The sequence below is a fragment of the Emys orbicularis genome, chromosome 1 (genome assembly GCF_028017835.1).
Source record: "Emys orbicularis isolate rEmyOrb1 chromosome 1, rEmyOrb1.hap1, whole genome shotgun sequence".
Taxonomy (NCBI): Eukaryota; Metazoa; Chordata; order Testudines; family Emydidae; genus Emys; species Emys orbicularis.
Genome location: NC_088683.1, coordinates 175,708,487 through 175,720,825, shown reverse-complemented (window position 1 = coordinate 175,720,825; position 12,339 = coordinate 175,708,487).

Below are 12,339 nucleotides of genomic sequence, written 5' to 3'. Positions count from 1 at the left end.
AAATCAGAATGTCACACAGAACTAAGTCAAATCCTTCCAGAAAGATAAGTATACAAAGAAAGGATAGCAAGTTTGACAAGACCTATTTTTCATAAAACCATGTTGATGGGCATTAATTATGCTACCATCTTTTAATTCTTTACAGGTTAGGTCCCATATCAATTTTCTATGATTTTGCCCAAGATCAATGTAAGGCTAGATACCCAATATTTTCCTGGGTTTAGCCATTTACCCCTTTAAATATGACCACAGTGTCCCAAGATTTGTAAACAAAAACAAAAAAACCTCTCAATATTAATTGTTCAGAGATTTTCTCAGCCAATTCTTTTAATACTCTTAGGTGCAAGTTCTTGTTTTGCAAATTTTAAAATGTTTGGTTTTAATAGTCACTGTTTAACATCCTCCATAGTTACTGACTGAATAGAAAGTATTTCATTATCACTGTAAGATATAAGCACAACGTCCTTCTTTCCTAATAGAGAACAAAATCATTTATTGAATACTGCTGCTTTTTCTGCATCCAGATTGATAACTTTAGCATCCTTATCTAGTATTGAACCTATTCTATTGCTGGAATTGTTTTGCTCCTTATATATTGGTATTTAAAGAATTCCTTCTGATTGTCCTTAACTCAACAGACCATAGATTTTTTTCATTGATAGGTTTATCTTTATAATATTACTTGCTTTCACAATCGCAGAATAGGATGGGGCTTTTTTTATTGTTTTTATCTAACTCAACATTCTTAAACAATTCCCAATTATCATTAACTTTTTAAATGTTTACATTTTTGCTCCCACTGTTGATCTGAATTTGATGGGTTAGTTGTTACGGCTCACCACTGATCGCATCTGACCAGAAGATTTATAGGTTCTTGTCCAATTCAGACTACAGGGTCTGAGAACTCAGAGAGTTCTATATTAGGAGAGGACTCTCAGGGGGCTTGGCAAAAACACTTACACTGAGGACAATACCAAACTGATAAAAACTTTATTGAGATTAACAAAAGAATAATAAATGCTATGAAACGTATCACTGCAAAACAGTAAAAGAATTCTAAAACTCCTGGTAGTAACATTCCTACTATAAGTACCTTAACTTAACATACTCACACCCTTTCTTGAGGACCCGATAATAGGAGGTGAAGGACCAGCCTTACTCCTGACATGCCCGATAACACGATGGTGCTGGCTTCCCCAAAAGTTAGGAATGTTGACTAGTTATACTATACTACACAAGCTGAGCTGATAGTGTGATAGAAGATAGGATGATAGGTAGATAAAAAGATAATCTGTAGAGTATAGGAGAACAAAGAAAAGAAAGAAAGAGCTAAAAGCCTCTTCCTTACAAGGTATTTTATAGGATCCTGACACTATGTAATTCAGGCCCAAATTTTATTTCCGTACCCTAAGAAATTTATGGGTACCCTTATCCTATAGGTTAGTGGATTATGACACGTACTCTCTATATATTAATGAAGATTATCTCACTCCAAAAACTGCCAACCTAGGCTCTCTTGGCAACTTCCAGGTTTGTGGTATACCCCGCGGTTACCAACCGGTTGCAAATGTCAGATAAACCTGTTCAGTATAGTTCCTCCCTTTGGTTCCCCAAAGTTCAGGGACCATTTCTATCTGTGCCAAAGGTTACCAGCTTTTATGCTGACTTACTCTTAACTGATTATACTTTTATCTATTTAGCGGATTTTACTAGATACAGGCCGGTAGGCTTCTTGCATGTCAGCAAAACTTATTCTATGTATAATTATTAGGAAACACATATCATATGCCTCAACACATCCTAAATTCATAGGAATTAATACTGATAAAATAGAAGAATAAATGGATTAATTCAGAAAGAGAAACATATTATTTGATACAGCTGGCTGGATTAGTAGGATATAATAGCTAGCAAAGTAATCCTATGGGCTACACCATTCAATTTTGCTCATGATTGTTTTCACCTTTGGGAAATTGGCCTTTTTAAAGCATCATGTGTGTGTATTTCTGGCTGAGACTAAATTCTGTTTGCAAATAAAAAAGAAAATTAGATTGTAATTGTTTGCACCAAGGCAACCATCAATTTTTAGTTCAGTGATCAATTCATCTTTGTTTATAGTTTGGTTAACTATGCTTTGAAAACGGAGTGAGGCTTGGGTCAGGCCTTATTTTACCTTCCCCATTTTTGCCTGCTTCTCATTCTTGTGTTTCTTTATAAATGGATACATTTTTAATCCATCATAATGAGGTCTAATGTAGAACAATCCTGATTTGGTTCTGATGCTTTGTGTTAGAAAGTTATCATTTTTAGGAATTCCAAGGATGTTTTACTAGTGGCAGATGAGACCTCCAGCATGTCCCCCAGATTGACAGCCCCTCACGATGATGTAATTTTTCTTTCTACACATTATATAGATAGATGTTTAAAGAGAGCTACTCAACCTATTCCCTACTCTGATTTGACGGTCTCTAGCGGACACCCATCAGTACGCCATGTTGTGATTTATCTGTACTGCTCCATAAACATTCCAGGTTCTGACCTTCTGAATTGTCGGTAACTCTAAAGTATAATGAGGCTGTTGATGTAAAGTCCCATGCCATATTTCTTAAACAGAGTGTATTTTAACATGCTAGTCATGTGACTCACCCCACCAGGTTTCAGTAATACCAACTATATCAGGTATCTTTTAATAAATAAGCATTTCTAGTTCTTGTTATTGGGCCTAGTGGATAGAGCACTGGACTGTCACTCAGGAAACCTGGATTCTATTCCCAGCTCTGCCACTGGCCTGATATATGATCTTCGGCTAGTCACTGCCTCTGTGCCTCGGTTTTGCCATCTGTTAAACGGGGACAGATGCTTTTTGTAAAGCACTTTGAGATCCACTGATAAAAGAACTAGGTGGTATAATTATTTCCCAGGGAAATATAGGCAACTGAATGTTTTCACTTCAGGTCCCTTGATGCCTTTTCATTAATGCTTACCTTGAGTTTGAGTCATACACTTGACTGTGTTTATCCCCTTGGCAACTCCCCCGTTAGATGCTAGTTTAAAGCACTCCCAGTTTGTATAGCTAGTCTGCTACAGAAAAGATGGTTCCTGTCTATTGAAAAAATTGCAGCTGTTTAGATAAGCCTCAGATAATCAGCCAAACCAAATCTCTACATTGACGAAAAACTGCAAGGCTACTCTTTCAGCATGTATCTGCTAGAATCAGCTAGCAGTAAAAAAAAAAAAAATCCACACTGTGGAACAACCACTTATAATTATTTCACAGTGACAGAGACAGAGGAGTTGTCCACATGCACTCATGCAGAGAATTAAGCATGACCATTCTTCACTTAGTTTGAATTTGATCTACTGTGTTGCTCCCATTATCTCCTGCCAAATGGGTAGAGATCAGACAGACCAGGAAAGCAATTTTATATTCAAGCTTCTGTAAGTATTAAAACTAACAAAGAATGAGAAGCACCCTATAAAAGGGAATACTTGAAAGTAACCTTTAACACTTTACTTTTATCTGAAAAGATTTTCACATCTATCTAAACATAGTTAAGAGATTGCAGCATCTAGTAACGTGTCAAGTAGAATCACTACCAATAAAATAACCCAAGAGTATTAAGATTCATGTTTGTTTTACCAATACAACACCAGTTTAAATAGAAATTCTCCTCTTGTCTCCTTTCATCATTTTTATAGAGCTATAGAATTGAAAGTGTTCCGCACCAATGCTATTTATGACTTCAAAGCAAACATTGTTTGCAATAGGGAAACCTACTGTTTCAACTTTCAGATTAGACTAAAAAAGTAAGAGTGGGTTGAGGTGTTGAAGTACTTCCATTTTCTATTCTATATATCCAGAGCATGTATTATTATGGTCTATACTGGAACTGTGAATACTGAGTTCTTTCAGAAAACCAGATTCAGAACAAAATCATATGCTCAGTTGAATTTTTACACATCAGTACCAAGCACAGCACATAAGGCTGTTGAGACATACAACAGTCATCATTTTCTGTCATATAAAATGATACTGGGATCCTGTAACAGGGTTCACTACTCACTGGTAATATGCCTCTTTGTGGCTCATTTGGGGGATGAGAGTGCCACTGGCCAAGCATCCCTTCCTGCAGCCACGCAGCCCATTGTCTCAATCTCACCTTATCAGACTCTGGGTAGTCTTTTTCTTTGTGACTTGGGCCTCTAGCCAGGTCACCATAGTCCTCCACTTCCAGGATCTCTCAACATCTCTTTGGACAAACTCTCCCTCTGCCATTCCAAGCAATCTTACATCTTACATCCAAGGCTGTACCACTTCCCCAGTGGCTGGCAGGGGAACTCAGGCCAGCCCTCTACTCCAGCCCAAGGACCCTATGCTCCATAACTATGGTCTACTTACTCCCAGACCTGGTTTCTATTTCCCTGGACTCCATGTTCTTCCTCCTTCTAGCCTCTGGCACATCTAGGTTTATCATTCATCTGAGCTTCTTCTGCTCTCTGGACTACTCTTCCCGCTCCCCCCCAGCTTCTTACCAGACCCTGTAATCTCTAACAAACCTCCATCCAATGAGGGAGTGACTGTGGACTACTCCCCCCTACAGTCCCTTACTGCTGCCAATTTCCTGGCTTTATACCAGCCCCCCGTCTGTTCCTTCTCTGCTGGGCTCCCTCATAAATCAGCCTTTCAAGCCCTGACTCTCCCCCAGGGTGCAGCCTATCAGGTTAATTAATCTAATTTAACCTGCTCTTCTTTGTGTGGGGTGGACACCTTATCCCAGGTTACAATCAAATTGCTGCTGGTCACAATCAAATAAGTGTCAGTTAATGCAAAAATAGCATAGACTAAAATACAACATGCTCTTTGAATCCAGCTAGGATGACCAGATGTCCCGATTTTATAGGGACAGTCCCGATATTTGGGGCTTTTTCTTATATAGGCACCTATTACCCCCCACCTTCTGTCTCGATTTTTTACACTTGCTATCTGGTCACCCTAAATCCAGTTGATTTCAGTGGGGCTCCTGGCCGGCAACCGGCTTGCAACCCAAATCGAACAGATTGCAGGGTCAGGGTATAAATATCCTACAAAACCAACACCACAATTGTCTCCTTTGTTGTTAGCTCCCACGCACACACACAAGGACTGAATAGACATGGAGGCAGAAATAGTCTCAATCCTGAATTTTGTTTCTCCAAGGTCAGAACTGACACATTGACAAGGCATTATGGGGAAATCTGCATCTTTCACAAGCACTCTAGTCACATTTAGTTTAAAAACTTACATTCCATTGAAATTATATATTACAGCCCAGTGAATCCTCAACACCCTCCAACCAAAAATAGATAGGATTAATCACCCTGATTCAGAAAAGCATTTAGCCCATGCCTTAAAAAGTTAATCATGTGCTTAAATCCTATTGACTTCAATGAGAGTTAACTACTTGCTTAAAGTTAAGTGCCCTTCCTGAATCAGAATGTTCCTGAATCACATGCAAAATTAGTTTATGGCTGACGTTAAAATGTGTTCCTGGATAAAACAGCTATTTCTAAACACTGGGGCCCTGATTTTCACTACTGTCTGTATGGTTTTATGTACCTAATATGCATAGGCAAGCACAGGGATTGTGTGAGTAATTTAGGTTCTTGCCCCTGCAAATGCTAGTTAGTCATCTAACTGGTCATGTCTGATTTGTGCATATGTTTACATGTCATGTGTGCAGTACTGAAAATCAAACCCATAGTATCTGATATTTTTTCATCTTGGATCATATCTAAGTTACCTACTCAAACAAGTCTATACTATACTGTTAGAACTGCAGAGCAAAAAGACAATGGAAAAAGCAGTTGGATTCTATTCTCTCTCATGCACCAGCAATAAAAGAATCAATTAAACTCTAATTGCAAAATCTTTATTAGCGGTCACTAGAAATGTACAAGCAGAGTAACATCTTTTCTATAACACTGCTGTTCATTTTGTTTTGGGTGGATTTGCATGTTCCCAAATGTTGCCTTTCCATTAAGTTTGGGGAAATGGCTATTGGTGCATGAACTATGAATTTTAAATTCACCAATTCTTCAGAATAGGCTGATTTCTGCTTGGAAATAGGAGATATTTCACTGAAAAACTGGCTTCTCCTTGAACAACAACAACAAAAATCACAAAGCATGTGTAGGGGACAGGTTGCGGAAGCTTGGCGAGGAGCTAAGTGGCGGACTGAGTACGTGACTGAATGCGAGCGGAAGATGCAGGCTGTGTAGTTGAAGGCCATGCAATGAACTTTGTTCGGCAGACCCTGCCAAAATGTAGTTTAGTATAGTTCAGCATGTTTTTGTCTGTAAACAAGTTAGCTTATATAATGAGTAGGATTTATGAATGAAATGAATGTAGCCAGCTCTTGACCCCATGTAACCTTGAGATAAGCGTGGGGGGATATAGCATTGCAGCGGACTCCCTTCAGTGGAGTCCTGCCTGGCCAGCTGTCCCGGACGGCCAGAATCCCCCGCAGCCCCTCTGCGCGTCTCAAGAGACTCCCCGCGCCGCTTGGAGTGTAAGTTCTTCCCTCAGTAAAGCCTTGCTTTTTACTCTCAGGCACTGAGTGTCATTCTTTCGCCGGTATCACGGCCCCCCTTGCGGGCACAGCATGGCATATATCAGTAATTCCCAAACTTGTTCCGCTGCTTGTGCAGGGAAAGCCCCTGGCGGGCTGGGCCGGTTTGTGTACCTGCCGCGTCCGCAGGTTCGGCCGATCACGGCTCCCAGTGACAGCGGTTCGCTGCTCCAGGCCAATGGGAGCTGCTGGAAGCGGCGGCCAGTACGTCCCTCGGCCCGCAGTGGCGAACCGCAGCCACTGGGAGCCATGATCGGCCGAACCTGCGGACGCGGCAGGTAAACAAACCGGCCCGGCCCGCCAGGGGCTTTCCCTGCACAAGCGGCGGAACAGGTTTGGGAACCACTAGTATATATGCATTGGCTGAATGGGTTTGTTTTCAAGTTTTAATGAAAGTGAAAAAATGTCCAGTAATATTTTTGTTAATATTTCACACCCATTAATTGGTGATTATGTCAGTAGCAGAAAAAAATGAAGCTTTTTTATTTTATTATGAATTGAAAATGTGTACCCTGAACCATGTCCTACGGTTGTTAACCTGAAGTGTTTGAATCGTCCCTGTAATGGCAGGGACAAGACAGGGGGACTCTCTCTCCCACTGTGGCCTCAGGAACAACTCTGCTGTAAGGCAGGTGTGCTCTGAGCAACAGCTTTCCTTTCCCTGCTGCACCTGCTCAGCAACTCCTCTTCTGGCTGGTTGCTGCATTGCAAAGAAGCTGAGTAGCTCCTGCCCTACTGCTCACATTCCTGCTGGGCTCTGGGAGTCCCAGGCAAGGAGGTCAGGCCCTTCACTGGTTCTGCCTGAGCTTAAGAGTTTACCCTAAAATTGACTAGTTACAGAAATTAAGGCAGAGAGCAGAGTTGCTTCCTGTGCACGGGGCACTGGTATTTTGGCCGAGGGGGTTTTCTGTATGCTGTTTAGGACCCCTATGTTCCAACTTGTGAGTAAATAGAACAAGTTGTACTAAGAATATGTCCAGCCTCCACACAATTGATTTCTCCCCCACTGGGAAGTGGATTTCAAGGCCTGGATCTCAGCTACATCGCAGTAGAAGGGTGACAGCATATAATGCTAGCATGCACCTCTTGAGCAAAAACTGCTGATCATTCTAAATGGTGGAAGACTCTCTTGATGTGCACAAATGGGTACCAGGAGGAAAATCAACAACTTAATTTTCATTTGTGATTTCACTAAGAATTCGAGCCAGGCCTCCAAAGCTGAAATGTTTGTCCATTAAGCCACTCTGCGCTCTGGCTTCTGCAGGAAGTCCAGACAAACTCAAAGAACAGCCTGACATTCCATTTTCTTCAGCATTTCATCTAGTGCTAGACTTCACATTTATGGAGATGATTTATTAGGTGGTGCAGAGGAGGATAATAACTGGTGCAGTTGGTTTGCCCAGGTGCATTTGACTATCGTAAGAAGAACAATAATCACCTTTCAGAAAAACTATGCAAAAAATGCATACATATTTATTCCCACTCAAGAAAATGGGATGAGTGTGGAGAATCCCGCCAAGGCTGGGGAACAGCTCCAATCTATGGGCAGGCTGCAGAGCTGTGGCACAGCCCCTCTGCAGCTTCTGGGCCAGCATGTAGGCTGGAATAATTGCCATTGGCCCTCCTGTGCAAGGATTTTGCATCATTGGATATACATCCGGCAGATCCAGTAGCCTTACCCCAAATTCCACCTCTTGCACAGGCCTGTTTGGAGCCAGTACAGAGTCTCTGCTACATAATACACAAGGAGTATAAGCTCATCTACCCATGGCAAATCCATTGAATTTAAAGTTTCACAGAGGGTCTGACACTGACCCACTGCACTGAATTTCAGCCCAAATGCACATTCCTGTATATTGTTCTGAATGGTGGATTTTTATTCTTGGTAGTTAACTGTACATAGTTATCCTGCCAAACAAGGAAGTTGACCCTTGGCAATTTTCTAGTTTAAGTGTTTTGGAATTATATTTTTGATGCATATTAATTAAAAAGTGTGCTAACACATTCTCTTCTGATTCTTGTATATCTATGATAGCCAGATGATCCCAGGAAACAGAAAATTGCATCTGCTATTGCACCACTTTCTAAATAATCTCTGTAAAAATGAAGGCTAGCACGTGCTGCAGGCAAAGGAATATCTAACTGCTCTGTTAAGAGACTGATGGAAAAGTTGCTTACTGCACTAGTTTTTCACCTTTGAAGACCTTGCTCAAGTTCCAAGGTAGGTCACATGCAGGGTAGATACAATTTAAAATATATATATATTTAATTTTTTTTTAAATAATTTAAATGTGGATAATGATACTGACTTCCTTTGTAAAGTGATTTGAAATCTACTGAAAAAAGCATTATGTAAGAGCTTGGTATCATTATTTTTATTATTAATTCAGATTGTATTTACATATTGCTATTGCTCTACCTGTTTCCTATTTTAGTCTTTACCTGCTAAAGTGGATGTTTTGTTCTCATATTTTTAATTAGTTTCTTAATTATTAGTAGAATTTTGCTATAGACATTTTTTCTACTAAGAAGTTTTACATTTAAAACACTCATCTATGCTGAAAAAGCCCAAGTCCTCAATAACATCCTTCTTGTAAGAACACCACAAACCTAACATCAAACTGATAAGCAAACAGCCTGTGCTATATTTGCACCCAACACCGTTTCCAATATATCGCACTTCCACAAGTCAAGAAAGCTGAAATGCTTTCAGGGCCGGCTCTGGCTTTTTTGCCGCCCCAAGCAAAAAAAAAAAAAAAAAAACTCTTGCGGCGCGGCCGGAGCCAGGGTGCAGGGGGACTCCCTGCGCTGGTGCCCCGGCTAGCGGGGGAGAGAGAGAAGGGGGTGGCCAGGGCTTCAGTGGGGCGCTGTCAACGGCCCCAACCACCGAGCCGCCTGCCGGGAGGGCTCCGCGCCGCGGTCGGTTGGGAGGGAAGGATGCGGGCTGCCCTGCTGGGCTTGCTGCAGGGCGCTCCCCTCCTCCGCACCGCCGCCCCCTACAGGGCGGCCGGAGCGGAACAAACAAACAAACAAAAAAGGCGGCCGTGCCGCCCTAGGATTGTGCCGAATGCCGCCTCATACAATCTACAGCCCCAAGCACGAGCTTGCTCAGCTGGTGCCTGGAGCCAGCCCTGAATGCTTTGAACAGGCTACAGGATTACAGTTTGAAGTCAACAAGACCTTTGATAAATTACTTAAGTGCATTTGAAAATCCCACCCATAGGTACTTAAACAGGTTTAGGAGCCTAACTTCAGGCTAATTTTGAAAACTCTGGCTTTTATGTGAACTGTAGCAGATTTCAACCTGACGCTCATGCCTCCCCTCCACCAAACACACACAAAAGGCCATCCCCATGAAATTTCACATGCCACATCCTATCTCCTGGTAGAATTTTTCTAAGAAGTTTGGAAAATACATCAGAAAAGGAATTTTAGCATTATGGTATTTGGAAACATTTCAAAATTATTAATAGGGACCTTTTAAAAATTGTCTTTAGCTTATCATAACTAGCTTGGTCTACAAATCACAATTTTGCCTTTTTTTTCCTTTTCTTTCTTTTTACTTTGCCTTACTGAGGAATGCATTTTGGTGGCTTTTTCTTTTGATGCAGAGAGGGAATTACATAGAGGCACACATTGAATATCTATATGTCTATCTAGATATAAAGATATAAAAATACAAAGAGCTGGTGATGTGTGTCTGTACTCCACAGTCAGGTAGGCAGGGAAGGGGTTAACTAGTCATTCATTACAGCCGGGGCTTATAGAGGGGCCACAGGAAGGTTGAGGAAGGGCCCCTGAGGGAAAGTGCTCTCCTGCTCCAGGCCAGTACATTGGAACAGGAATGATGAGCAACTCAGAAACCTGCCATCTTGCTTACGCAGAAAGACTCTACTGCTTTACAAGACACTGTGTAAGTTAAGGACTATTTGTTTTCTCCCGCAGTGGAAATAAGTCATCCTTTTCTTTTTACCAATTTGGGGGGGAGGGTTGTTTGTTTTTTGTTTTTTTTAGGGGGAGGGCAGAGGGGACCAGGCTGAAGAAAGAAAGAAAGCCTCAGATTCAACTCCCCCGGTACACTGAGCAAGAGCAGAAAACTGCTTTGCACGGAGACATCTCTGCCTTAGAGACTGGGTGCAATATTTTTTCCCTTGGGGGTGGGTGGTTGCTTGCCTGCCCTTATTTTCAGTTATTCCATAGGCCCCAATGCTTCAGCACTCTGCAGAATAGAAATATGGTGGTGGGGTGTCCACCCCACACAAGACCTGGAAGGGTTAAGGTGTCTAGGTCGGCCAATTAACTGCCCAGGCAGCACCTGGGAGCAGGGATTGATTAGATGAGGCTCAGTTGGACAGGAACAGGCAGAGCCTGTAGAAAGCCCAAGAGCTAAGAGCAGAAGGGGGCTGCAGGGAAGTAGTCTGCAGTCACTCTCTGAGGCCAGGTCTACACTACCGCGGTAGTTCGACAGCTGGCAATCGAACTTCCGGGTTCGATTTATCGCATCTGGTCTGGATGCGATATATCGATCCCGGAAGCGCTCGCCGTCGACTGCGGTACTCCAGCTCGGCGAGAGGAGTACCGCGGAGTCGACGGGGAGCCTGCCTGCCGCGTGTGGACCGCGTCTGAACCGCGGTAAGTTCGAACTAAGGTATGTCGACTTCAGCTACGTTATTCACGTAGCTGAAGTTGCGTACCTTAGTTCGAATTTGGGGGTTAGTGTAGACCAGGCCTGAGAGGAGGGAGGTGTGCGACTGGGTAAACTCAGAGAGGGGAGGAGAGCCAAAAGGTAGGAAAGGCTCAGGGGAAAGGCAGTAAGGTCCAGGATGGAACAGGCCATGGTTACTGACTAGAGGGTTCCTGAGCCCAGAGGGTGGGCCCGGATTCCCATCCCAGCCACTAGGAAAGTGGTGCAGACCAGACAGTGGAGAGCGGACTGCCTGGGACAGTTTGCGCTGGAAGACTTTGATACCCTGCAAGGGAGGAGCATAATGACCTGACCGGAGGGCCAAGTCGTGAAGAGGAAGCTGCAGCTCCTGGAGTGAGAGGGGCCACAGGATGAGACAGGATGGATGAAGAGACCAGAAGAGGAGGGTGCAGCACCTGAAAGGGGCTAACCAGAGTTGCCAGGAGGAGGTGCTGCTGGCAGTGAGTGGACAGGATAGCTTGCAAATTAGGGCTACACAGCTGTTTTCACGTAGATATAGAGAAAGTCAGATGGGCTGAAAGTGAGTGATGGGGTAAGTGGGGAACTGTATGAAGCCCTCATAGGGTGACCAGATGTCCCAATATTATCGGGACCATCACAATATTAGGGGCTTTGTCTTATACATGCAACTATGCCCCCACCACATCCCCCCCCAAAAAATGTCCTGTTTTTTCATACTTGCTATCTGGTCACCCTAAGCCCTCTACTGTTCCATTCCAGACTTTTTAAAGTTTGACTTTTTTTAAGAGGCAGTTTTTCTGTATGGAAAGTCAATATCATGTTTTCATGATCTGTACTCCACTGAAACACTCTTAACTGTTTGTAACAAATTTTGTTAAATTTCCCCCTTATTTTTATCTATGAGAACAGGCTCTTAACTGCTTAGAAGTTCATCTTTCCATGCCTCCAATGTCCGCACTTTAAGCCACAGACCTACAGCAGAAAATACTTTAATATGAAAAACGGAAGATTAAGGGCCTGATCTGGGACATCTGACATTCACTGGGAGTGTTTCCTGACTGATGG